Raw genomic sequence first — 11302 nt, forward strand, 5'->3', positions numbered from 1 at the left:
ACAGGAGTGGAATGGGTTGGTCTTGTTTATGCCTAGGGTACAAATGGGGCTTGTGTTTTGGGGTACCCAACTGGGATACATTGGTTAATGAATCGACGTTTTTGTGAGACAGTATGACTTGGCTATGGTCTAGCACCGTAGTAAGATCTGGAATATGAAATATGGTAAAATGGTTCTCATTGCTCAACCCTTGCTTGAAGGTTGTGGTAGAACCACCCAAAATAACACACCTTTGGAGGCGCTCGTCTTCCACCAGACACTAAGCACCCCGAAAGCAAGCTACATCGAATGGTTCCATCGAGCACACCCCAAGGGAGAACTCAAACAATCCACGTTTTTCCTCCAGGATCTAATAATGAGAGCGTGTTTACAATACTTAGTCTATTTCATACATCAAGAGTTCTTAGAAATACATTATTACAATACCAAACTCAGAGTGCGAAATTTAAACAGTGGAATTTAAAATAAACATCTAGCAATAAGATACAAGGATCTATCTGTGCCCACCAGAAGAATCCTCCACACAACAGCTACTCCTCGAGCTACACCTACAACAGGGGTAAATAAACCTTGAGTACACAATGTACTCACAAGACTTACCCAACTAGTGGGAATAATTTTCTAACTCTAAAGGATATGATAAGCTTTATGGTTTGCTGTGTTTCCTTTTTACAAAAAAGCAATACTAGTTGTGAATCCTTATGTATGTGTTTTATTAGCTGTCATGATTAGTTCATTAGCTAACCATTCTATGTAAGCACCTGTTCTACTTTCAAGAAAGAGTTACGCAATCAAATCCATTTCACCATCTTTCATCTTCCAGTTATTACTATGGTGCTAGATCATAGACAAGTCGTACCATTTTACATGGCGATTCATGAACCAATGTAGCCCAGCTAGGTACCCCAAAACACACGTCCTGTTTGTACCCTAGGCACAAGTAGGACCAACCCACAACTCTCCTATCAAGGGGTCCAGGTCCCTTCCAAACTTGGACTCCAAGCCCCCACACCTGAGTCCCAGAACCCACGACAAGAGATCAACGAGCCTTCCCTGCTCTCATAAACAAGTATGTGCTCAGGATAATAAGTCCATGACCTGACTAGAATCCAATGCAACGGTTGGTCCTTAACTGACACGGACAGGGAAAATAGTGTAACCAAGCTATTCCCCATTGGCCGCAGGACACAACCTCTTACCCCTACCAATACCCGTACCATATCCCTGCCTGGTCTCCATTTCTTTTCACCATTTTATCATGAGAGTGATAATAATAATCACCCATTGTGAGTAACATCAGGTTATTCACACTACCGATAGCCTAAGCATAGCAGCTACGTGGGCTAAGCTAGTAGGACTCATAGGTAGGTATATCTATGCATGTAGTTTCAATAATAAGCCTATAACGTAAATGCACATCACATATATATCCAGTGATTATTCAAAATAAGGGTTATGCACTAGGTCTTACCTTAGGCAGGTGGGGTGTCAGCTCAGTCAGTTAGTGGTGGCTCTAGGACCTCCTCCTACACAAGGATCTCCTCCTCGTACTCCTCGATCACCTCCTCGAACTCGTGATCTTTGATGGTCATGATCTCCACCAACTTATTCTGTACATGCATACGATGATGATGCAACACTTAGCATTTCGGCAACAACAACTCTTAAAATAAGAATGCACATGGTAAACTACTAAACTAGCTCTAATGACTAAAATACTAAGCTAACTATCCACTTCATCAAGTAAAATGTTGGGTTCAACTAACAAACACCTAGCTTTACAAATGAAGATATATCTCTATTTCTACTAATGATTTAATGTGTATTTGAAGCAAAGAGCATTTAACTACCCTTATGTTAAGTCTATTCTAAAGCTACAAAAATTACAGTGAGCACAAAATAATACCATGAAGCTACTGTAAAATTTTTGAAGCTAAAGCTATCACCATTTTGCCACAAAAATTTCTACAATATTTAACCTAATAATATTAAGCACTCTCAAATGATTTAATAGCTCCTGATATCGATAAGTATATATATGAACTAAATATACTAACAGATAGAGCACAATTTTAGAAACTTAATAAAATTGGTTTCATAATTTTTGGATACCTACATTATTTTATATTAATTACCAATGGTTCAACTTAGAATTAAAATAAAAATCTATTTCTATTCTCCACGAAAAAGCTAAACTGATTTTGGCCCAACGCGGCCCACGCGGCGCAACACGCGTGCGAGCGCGCAGTGGCTCACAAACGAGGCGTGGCCCACGTGCGGAGGTGGCCCGCGGCAAGGAAGCCTATGTGCGCTGGCACTCTTGCAAAAACGCCCTCATGTTATCTAAAAATTATGCGAACACTACACATACTATTTCTATAGGCAATGACTTTGCAATGGAACCCTCAAATCTTCTCCTCTTTACAACGGCAAGGCCCTCGACCATCCCCTCGCGGGCCAGCACAGCGAGCGATGACACTGGCGCTTACGCCGGCCACACAGGACCCACGCTGACCTATCTACGAGGCCGACGCTCACCTAGGGTTCGACGCAAGACGATGGGCGGCGGTTGCACGAGCTAGGACACCATAGAAGGACCTCTCCACGACGGTGGGCATCCTGCAGCAATGGCGATGGCATTTAGGTGAGCCACAGCAACAACAAGGTGGTAGGGGTAGCGGGTGAGCAATGACAACTCACCAGTGACCTTACCGAGAAGCCAGCTCGGCCGGAGATGAACCGAGCGAGGCTAGCCACATGCGTGTTGTGAGGTGAATGGCGGACCGCAAAGGCACGACCACGTTAGAGGCGAGGAGACAACACTAGAGCTACGATTAGTGTGCGCATGATGAAGAGGGAGCCAAGGTGAGCTAGTGGTGTAGAGGAATTGGCACAGGGTGAAGTGGTGGAGACTGGCGACGGCATGGGCGGTGGCGGGCCTTATCGGCACGGCAGCGGGCCTTATCGGCACGGCGGCGGGCAAAGCTCCAAAATTGGAGCTCGGTGTGACGCGAGTCAAGGTGGGGTGGGGTCAGCTAGAGAGGGGACATGAAGGGAAAGACGCGGGCACGAGGCATTGGTGAGAGGTGCTCGCTCTTTGGCTTCACCATGACGTGACACGACGGCGGTGGAAAGCAGAGAGAGAAGAGGGAAAGAGAGAAATGGAGCGTGACAGTGGGCTTGGCTCGTCCTTGCCTTGGCGGGATGTGAGCGGCGGGATCGGGAGGCCCATGCGCCAACACTAGCCGATAGGTGCGCATGCGTTCGATCGACATGGCCCACGTGCGGACCGCACCCAACCGGGCCAGGGAGGGGCGTCGCAATGCAGCGCGTGTATTGGAGCAACACAATGTCAGCGGTAGCATCATGATGTGAGGCAGCAGTGGTGGACGCGACGGCAGTGCAGTACGGGATGAAGCAGGCAGCAGCCGAGCCATGGCCAGGCCAGAGGCAGGCATGGCTGGCTGCCCATGGCTGCGAGTGCACACGCACACGCATGCATGACCAACACGGCGATGCCGAGTGCCCAGGTGCGGTGATCGTGGCCACGTGACCAACCAGCCCGAGACAGTGACGCACATGAATTTTAAAGCATTCATCACGACCAAACTGTCACTACTAAACCTAAACCGTCTTCACCATGTACAAGATGGCACATGAGACTACCAAATCAAGCTATAACACTACACCACTCCTTAACCCAATCTCTCACAATAAATTGCCAAACATAGCAGTGTCTAACTATCGACAGACTTGAAAATTTCTAAGTTTTTGAGCTGAATTTGATTTCCATTTGCGATTTCTAAGCTAGTGGACATATTAGCTATAGTTATATCATTTTTCGACCGCAAGTATTTCACTATCATCTATAAAGTTTGTACTTCAAACTTTATTTAAGTATCACATACATGTTCTATAGCATTTTTGCTTAATAAAAATTGGTTTTAAACCCTAAGTGATATAACATGACTATCGACTCAACTTTCGTTTCGCATTTTAGTTGATCGTTTCGAGTTACAGAAATGGATCTACACACTTTATCGCATTCATTAACACATAAACATAATGCTCATGACATGTTTTAGTAAATGATTTATGGTGTAACACCGAGGGTGTTACAAAGGTAGTACATGTGCTTACCTAGAATGGTTAGCTAATGAAGTAATCATGACTGCTAATTAAACTTGATCTTAAGGACGTACTTCTAGTAATGCTTTTCGCAAACAAAAGGAAAATAGCATACCCATATTGCGTATCATACCCCTTGGAGTCGAGAAACTATTCCCACTAGTTGGGTAAGTCTTGTGAGTACATTGTGTACTCAGGTTTTATTTTACCCGATTGCAGGCACAGCTTGAGGAGTAACTCTTGTGTGGAGGATTCTTCTGGTGGGCACAGATGAATCCTTGTATCGTTTCTGCTAGATGTTTATTTTTATTTTGCTATTTAATTATCGCACTCTGAACCCTGGTATTGTAATAAATAATTTCCAAGAACTCTTGTTGTATGAAATGGACTAAGTATTGTAAGCTCGTACTCATTATTGGATTTTGGGGGTAAAACGTGGATTGATTCGAGTTCTCCCGTGGGGTGTGCTCAATGGAACTATCTGATGTAGCTAACTTTCGGGGTGTTTAGTGTCTAGTGGAAGACGAGCGCCTCCAAAAGCGTATTATTTCAGGCGGTTCTGCCATAGGACAACACCTTGTGCTAGTTTGAGCTCAAAGGGGTTTTCATAAGGGCACCCCCAATAGTATGAGGTAGTTACTAGCTGAAAGCCCTAGTTTGGTTTTGGATAATTGATGAAACCTAGGGACTAATTCTTGTACTAAGTATGTAGACATGAAAGGATGGTCCCATGCCAAGTGGTGGAGCGAAAGGATGATCATGGTGGATGATGATGACCAAAAGATGATCAAGTGCTCACCTTGGAAAAGAAGAAAGAGAAACAAAAACCAAGGAGATCAAGGCAAAGGTATAAGATAGGTTTTTGTTTTGGCACCTAAGACACCATAAAGGGTGTAAGTGCATTTAGGATCAATAACTGTACTATAAAGAGGGGAAATCTTTGGCTAATCGGTTATCGAGTGCCACTAGGTGACATGATTCTTGCATATACATTTAGAAACCTAGTGTGCTAACTTTGACCCTTGTAAAATGCTTTAAAAAATGCTAACACACGTGCACACAAGTTCTACACTTTGTGGTTAGCAAGTTGGAAGCAAGGGTGAAGCAGTTGAGGACTTAGAAAAAGAAAAACTGGTGAAAGTCCTTGACCGGACGCTAGCCGCGTGGTGACCGTACTCACCCCGGTGTGCCTAGTCATTTATAGGCGGTGGTGCTGTGTTGGCCGAGAGGGGCAAGGAGCGACTGGACGTTGGATTTATAGCACCGGTGTGTCAGGTCACTTTTTGAGAGGTGGCGGTTTGGCGTGATCAGACCCGCAGGGACCACGTTAGGTGGACACTCACATATGCTGACGTCAGCCTTGCCAACACGCCTAGAATTGAGAGTGTTGATTGGATGCTAGGGTGCGTCAGGTCACCCTGGACCTAACATGTTCTGTTAGTGTTTCGAGTTGACACAGACTAGTAGTTTCTAATATTGCACGTCTGGCTCGGATGGTGTGCTAAGAGGACATGAGGTTTATACTGGTTTGGGTAGAATGTCCCTATGTCCAGTTCGTTGCTACTGCTCATGTTACTAGCACTAGAAGTTCATAGTAGGGGTTACAAACGGTCGAGAGAGGGACATGTCCCAAGTCTTTGGTGAGAGGAGCGAATGGGTGCCGAGAGCTCGGTCGCTTCCCTACTGGGTGCTTGTGTGTTCTGATTGGTTCGGAGTTCTATGGGTTCAAGTCCCCTTCATGGGATGCCCTACTTAACCTTTTATAGGCCAAGGGAAAGCATGGGTTACAATGGTGGGAAAAGAGGAGAATGAGAAGGAGAAGTCCTCTAGGATCACCGGGTCCTTCTTTTCCTTCATGTGGGTCTCGTCGACTCTATAGATGTCAATAGAGACAGCTCCATGTCGTGGCCCTATATATCACTGGCGCCATGCGTAGGCATCATCTCCTAGTCATGGCACTCCACTCTATCCTAGCAGACATTGTGGTGAACTGATATGCCTGTCAGCCCTCGTACGAGGGTTAGGCAGAACAGCACCAGTACACCTGATGTTGTTCCTAATATGAATTCCTAGGTATGGCCCATCATGGCCATGTGTTATATCAAGGCGTGTCGGTCACCTCCCTAGTGTCAGAGCTTTGACCCAGGCCCATTCGCTTGGATTTGGAGTGGTCGGACGAGATGGATCCCCTAGCCTCGGGGTTGGTCGAGGCCGAGTCCTCCCCCTAGAGGCTGGGCAAGGCGGAGCACAAACCCAAGGGTTGGGCGAAGGGGAGCCTGCCCTTAGAGGTTGGGTGAGGTGGAGCTAGCCTTTTAGGTTGGGCGAGGCGGAGCCAGCCCTCAGAGGTCGGGTGAGGCGGAGCCCATGACCTCGATGTTGGGCGAGGCAGAGCCCGCCCTCAGAGGTTGGGCGAGGCGGAGCCCGTAGCCTCGGTGTCCGGTGAGGTAGAGCCTGCCCTCCGAGGTCAGGCAAGGCAGAGCATAACCCCAAGGGTCGGGTGAGGCAAAGCCTACCCCATAGGTCAGGTGATGGGGAGCCCGCCTTCAGAGGCCGGGCGAGGTAGAGCTAGCCCTTAGAGGTCAGGCGAGATGGAGCCCCATGGCCTCGGTGTTGGGTGAGGCAGAGCCTGCCCTCGGAGGCCGGGCAAGGTGGAGCCCACCCTCAAAGGTCGGGCTAGGTGGAGCCCATAGCCTCGGGGTTAGGCGAGGCAGAGCGCAAACCCAAGGGTCGGGTGAGATGGAGCCTACCCTTAGAGGCCAGGCGAGGCGGTGCCAGCCCTCAGAGGTCAGGCGAGGCAGAGCACAAACCCAAGGGTAGGCGGTGCTTGCACACCTAGGGTCAGTTGGAGCTATTATCGTGCTCTTGATTGCTCGGATGAATCAATGATGATGGTTATTAGCTCCTCCTCTTCGGGTACCCTAGTATTGGTCCCCGATAGTAGCCCCTGAGCCTACGGAGGAGTAGAATACTCCTTTAGAGACTTTTCTGAATGGGAGGACTCTGAGGGCCTCGGCCTTCTTTTGTTGCCCACAGCATGACCTAGGGGCGGTGATTCCCTTTCCTTGAGCCCCCTCCCATAGCAGGGACCCGGTCAAGGATTGGTTCATCTTTGTGATTGTCTCCCCTCAAGTATTCTTTTCGATAAAAATAGAGGGGCCGAGCCGTGCCATGATTTTCCTCTAAGGATGAATCATGGCACCTGGTGAGCTGTTAATGGGCTAGTCTAAGTGGGGCCTCAGCATCCCATTCATGGGGATCCGAATTGGGTTAGCTTGGTGACTAACCCCATTTTCTTAGCGGTCAATCCATATAGTTCTTGGGTCCATTCAACCAGTCCCAAGGGCTAAGTGCCTTTCTTCAAAAAAATGATGGATCATAACCGGCCGAGACTCGAACATAGGCTAGGATGCCCATGGTGCTCATGCGCCTAGGTACTGGCCGCTAGTGGGCCCATCCCTTTCCACCTCTCACCCTAAAGGCACCTGGAGTGGTTGTCGAACCCATCGTTGGGCTGACCTACGAACTCCTGGGCCTAGTCGGGCCTAGTCATGATGAGTCATGGCCCATCTAGAGAGGCAAAATGTTCGGCGAGTTTTCCGAGGGAACAGACAGAGATTGCGTGCGCACGTCCCATGATAGGACATTATGGTAGATCATGGCAGGCATGGAGATCTAGGCGGTTGGTTGGTTTCCTTGCATCCATCGCCCTTATAAAAGCAAAGGGTTTGCCCCCTAAATTCCATACCTTGCATCCTTGCCTCTGCAGCCATGACTACCACCGCTAATTGCTCAGGTTTCCTATCTCCGCATCTCCGCCGCCATTGAGCTCGCATCCACATGCCCGCATCTCTAATGGATCCGTGGTGCCGCTCTGACATCACCTTCCAATGCATGGATGGCCTCGTCCATCATGGTCTTCTCCGCGCACAGACCGTGGCCAAAGAGTGGCTGCTGCCCAGCGAGGAGGACGTGCCGTCACCGCCTGATGGCTATGTGTTGTCATTCGCCCACTTCCATGAGTGTGGGTTTGTGACCCCCACCCACAGATTTCTTCGAGGGCTGCTGCACTACTACAAGATCGAAGTGCAGCATCTCAATCCCAATGGGATCCAGCATATGGTGGCGTTCGTCGCCCTGTGTGAGGGGTTCCTGGGGATTAGCCCCCACTTCGATTTGTGGAGGTACTTTTCACCGTCACCCTCTAGAAGAAGAGGGAAAAGAGAAGCAGACAGGAGCTGCACATGTCGATGGGGTGCGCTGGCATCTAGCTCTGGAACAATTAGGTCGGCGAGTACTTATCGATGCGGCTATCAACGTCCAACTAGGGGTGGCATTCATAGTGGTTCTACCTCAAGAACGACGCCATCGCCCCTATGCCTGATCGAAGAGGCCCTGGAGTCATGGAGGAAGTGGGGCATCCCAGAGAAGGACAAGAAGAAGATCTAAGACCACATCACCGCCATCCACATCCTCAAAGAGAATGGCTTGAAGGGGTTAGGCATCATCGGGGCCTACCACTCAAGGAGGGTGGTGCCGTTGATGACACGTGTGCTCTCACTATACACGATGGTGCCCAAGGCATCATTCGATGGAATGGTGCTCACCGAGGGGGGCGCTCCCCAACTCTAAGATCGCGCAATGCATCAAGGAGGCAATGGAGCTCTCATGGGACGACATGGGTACCCCCCTCGATTTTGTCTACCCGGTGCTGGGACATCCTCCGATGTGGCTAGAACCAGGCCACGCCATGTTCATAAGTTTACCTTTTTCATGCCTTCTTTTCAATAGATTTCCTGACCTCTTGATACTAACTTTAAGAGGGGTGAGACCAGCCGAGGGACCTCATCTTAATGGATCACCCAGTGCCATTGCTAAGGGATTCATCTGTGAGGGCAGCAAATCATGCCAAGGGTGAGCGGCTGAGGAAGGCAAAGGAGGACAAGAAGAGGAAGAGCCAGTAGAAGCTGTAGGCATGGGAATGGGGGGAGGACACCAATAGCGATGATGAAGATGACGATGGCAATGATGACAAGGTAGCCAATGATGTCTAGTGGGATATCCTAGAGAACGAGGATGTGTTGATAGGTATTGGTTCATCCTTTTAGGAGTCGGGACCCTTCCCATTCCATGGAGGGGAGGGTACGTTCGGGGAGTCGGTAGAGGCGAGGCATACTGTTGGCCTCCCTTAGGAGTCAACATGGGTAGGTGGCTCTACTACCATGCCTAAGATGTCGGCGGAGGCAGGAGGCTCCACCGTCATGCCCCAAGAGTCAAGGGGAGTGAGCCCCTCTGCCTAGGAGGAGGGTGTGGGCTCAAAGTGGCCTCGTTCCGATGAGGCAGAGCAAAGGTTAGGGGGTTAGGCCCCTAAACGCATCTACTGCCCGACGACGCTGAGGTGAGTTATCAGTTCCTCTATTTTTCGTATTTTAGTCAGATTTCATCATGACTTATGCTTGTCATCCCTTGCAGCGTCGGCAGGCAACACAATCCTTTGGCGCTGGCGCCAAAGAAGAACATCGCCCTCCAATTGAGGCAGCAACCGCTGGCTAGTGTCGTGCCCATTTTGGGCGGGCGAGGCACCAGTGCTACTGTGTCGTGGGCCAGTTGGATGCTGCCCATGGTGGTGCCCATGCCCTCGGTGGGACTGGTAGACTCAGGGGCTCAAAGGGTAGCTTCGGAGGTCACGGGGCAGACAGTGATGGTTGTGATACCACTACTGACGATGGGGTAGATGGGGCTACCGATCGTGCTCATGGCGCCGACCGTGGCGAGCGCGACATAGCCGATCATGACCCTACCAACGCAGGTGGAGGTGGCGGCGACCGTGACAGATGGGTCACAACCAGGTACAACCACAGAGGCGCCTAAGGCACCGACACGACCCACGCCATTGGTGGCCCAAGCGACGGCGCCTGGTGTGGGCTGAACGGAGGGGGACGCAGCCGATGGGTCCCCGGGAGTCGTGGTGTTGTAGAGAGGTCCGTGTTCACACCGCAAACCCATTTCATCGTCGGAGGGGGTCCCTTGGTGGGGACGTCATGGCGAGAGGGGTCAGCAGCACTTAGGACTAGTGGGGAGTCATCTCTAGCCCTGACGTCGGTATGCAGCGACTCACCCACGTAGGGTGAGCCCCTGCTTCGGTGGACAAATCCGTAGGATCTGGCATCAACGCTCTTCACCCTTGACACCGCCGCCGGGAGTATGGAGCGGGAGAGCCTCGACTTGGGGATCGTGACCGTGCTAGAAGCCTTGAACCATGCTAGGGGTGCCTTACGCGACGTTGTCGTTCCCTCCGGCCAGGTATTTACCTAATCCTGCTTCTTGCCCTTTTCTTTTTTTATATACTTTTTGTATTCTAACCATCGTTTCCCTATAGTCCCTCATAGCTCGCAGCTGGGGGAAGTCCTGGTTCCTTTGTCAATAGAATGAGACCTAGGACCACCTTGTTGAGGTGGTGTGGCTATGTAGGGAGGTGATCGCTCAGCTTGTTGTCGCCGAGCAAAGCATGGCCAAGCTGACTCCCCTCGTCAAGGAAGTAGACAGTCTTTAGTCGTGGGTGGCCGAGGCCTATCGGGATGCTGACAAGGCCAAGAAGGTGTTCAAGGCCTTGTTGGCGAGGTCGTGGAGGAGGTTGCCCAGGTTAGGAAGGAGCAGGATGAGCTACTCCAGAAGGATGCCGAGACCCACCAGTGGATCCTTGACCTTCTGGCCGAGGTTGAGAAGGAAAGGGAGCTGAAGCTAGGGGCTGAGGAGAAGCTCGCAGCCCTAGAGAAGAGGGTGAGCCTTGATGCCGCGGTGGTCACTCGGTTGCGCAAGGAGCAGGATGAGCTGCTCTAAACCACAGAGAGGCTCCACTCGTAACACGGCGTGGCTCGCGAGGAGCGTGACTAGGCCTTTTGAGAGCATGACCAGGCCTACCTGTAGTGCGATGATGCGCAGCAGAAGGTCGGCTCCCTCTAGGCTGAGTTGGAAACGCGATGACCCAGAAGCTGGAGGCCGAATGCGTTTCTATCGGGCTAGCCGTGGACCTCGTCTAGGCGAGGAGGAGTCTTTAGGTGGAGATCGACAAGCTCGAGTCCTAAGTGCTACCCTCAGAGTGGTCTACGATGACCTTGAGGTGGTGCGGCCGGAGGGGACCAGTTCACTCGCGGCCCGTGCCGTCGAGATCACAACA

The sequence above is a fragment of the Miscanthus floridulus genome, chromosome 1, assembly GCF_019320115.1.
Source record: "Miscanthus floridulus cultivar M001 chromosome 1, ASM1932011v1, whole genome shotgun sequence".
In the NCBI taxonomy this organism is placed as follows: Eukaryota; Viridiplantae; Streptophyta; class Magnoliopsida; order Poales; family Poaceae; genus Miscanthus; species Miscanthus floridulus.